The following is a 2,396-nucleotide window of genomic DNA, read 5'->3' as shown; positions in this document are numbered from 1 at the left end:
AACAGGGATGAGCCATTATTTAAAATAGGAATTTCTCTGAAATTAAAATCTTTGGGAACTTTTGGGATATTGTAAGTACACAGCTGCAGGAAATATATCACACTGGGCAAGTGATTTTGGGATATTTTATTACAAAATTTGTACATATTGTAGCTTTAAAAGTAGTTTTCTGCGTTTTTTTTTTTCAAGTATGAAGGCGTGACAAAACTCACGTTTACACACACCATTCAGATCAGAAAGAAATGTAAAAAATCCCGAGATATCACATTTTATAGGTGTCTAACTATTATTTACTATTACTTACTATTATTAAGTTTAGAGAAGGTTTGATAAAAAATATAAAACAAATTCAAATAAAGTAAAACAATAAGTCATGTATATAACTCATGAATTTTTATAAATTTAATCAAATTAATCGTAATTATATTTTGCATTATTATATTTTTGTATTGCTCTAATGACAGTATTCCCCGATATAAAACACGGAGTAAACCCTCTAATAGCACTCGCGCCGCCGGAGCCGGAGCCGCCGTCTGTGTCCCGGAGCCTTATTCTCATTACTGGGAGACAGAGACCGTCCAGTCCCTCTTCAGCGAGTCCACATCTCACTTATCACTTAATTACATTAGTAACGGCTGCGATCTCGCTGAGCCGGCCGGTGAAAAGTGAAAGATAACGTGGCGATGCTAAATGCCCAGGCGTGATGCTAAACCCAGGCTAATGCTTCACTGCGCGAGCTTCTCTGCGGACGCTGAGCATCCGGCTCAAGCAAGGCATTGTGGGATCGGCAGGCGCTGAGATCATCAAAAAGTGGAGAACTTTATAGAGGAAAGGCCTGATGGTCCACCAGGAAGATATCCTTCAATCAGACACACTATCTCTGCCATCATTACATATAAATCATCCCCTCCACTCCTCTGATTGGCTGCCTGTCATTACCCGACTCTTCATCATCATTAGGAGAGATGAGGGACATCGGGACCCCTGAGAGCCCGGATACACACACACACACACACACACACACACACACACACACACACACACACACACACACACACACACACACACACACACACACACACACACACACACACACACAGATATAGATACACACATACTCAGATATAGATACACACATTCACAGATACACACACACACACACACACACACACACATGCACACACACACACACACACACACACACACATTCACAGATACACACACACACACACACACACACACACACACACACACAAACACACACACACACACACACACACGCACACACACACATATATAGATACACACATACTCAGATATAGATACACACATACACAGATACATACACACACACACACACACATACACACACACACACACACACACACACACACACACACACATACACACACAGATATAGATACACACACACACACAGATACACACATACACACACACACATATACACACACACATACACACACACACACACACACACAAGCACTAAAAGCCCATCGATCCCTCATCAGTCCTGATAAAACATTATTATCTTCCTCTTCTCTTCCTCTTCTCTTCCTCTTCCTCTTCTCTTCCTCTTCTCTTCCCCTTCTCTTCCTCTTCTCTTCCTCTTCTCTTCCTCTTCCTCTTCTCTTCCTCTTCTCTTCCTCTGGTGCTGTTTTTTTTTTTTTGGTCAATAAAATGAATGTATTATATTTTAGTTTGATAATGCTTTTTATTTAATATTTTGTATTTCAGGGGATTTGTTTTATACTAAAATATATTTACGCTGTATTTATAATCCATTCCTCCACTTTTTGAGCATAAACCTGAAAATGTAATGTCCAGCTTAAACTGTAAATCTGGAATGCTTTAAAGTGCAGACTGAAGTTTGACAGCAGATTATCGCTGAAGTGAAACAAGTTTAAAAAAGGGAACTTAAAAAAGTAACATAATTTTACGTGTATTGTTATGAAAAATGCACAAAAGTAAGCTATTATTTAAAATTTAATATGAAATGTATATTTTCAAAATCACGTTTTTCTCTAAAACTGCAAGAAGATCAAAGCCATAAATCTAATCAGCTTGTGTTCCAGACGTGAGGTGATATCTCAGTAAATGAGCTTTCAGTGAGAGTGTGTTCGGCTGCAGTACCACACGCTTCCACTGGAGGAACTCATTTCCCCGCGAGGAGCACAAGTGTGACATCTACCAAGTTTTGTATCATTCCAATTAAGTTTAAAAAAAAAAAGACTGAAGAGCACCAGAGGGTTTTGATGTTGCTCTTATCATATGAATCATGATGAATTAGATATAGCATCTAAAAGCCCATCAATCCCTCATGCGTCCTGAGGAGACACATTCCCATTCTCCTCCTCTTGAGGATTTGGTCTCATCAC

The sequence above is a fragment of the Phoxinus phoxinus genome (assembly GCF_949152265.1).
Source record: "Phoxinus phoxinus genome assembly, chromosome: 8".
Lineage (NCBI taxonomy): Eukaryota > Metazoa > Chordata > Actinopteri > Cypriniformes > Leuciscidae > Phoxinus > Phoxinus phoxinus.
Note: the sequence above shows the minus strand (reverse complement) of the source record.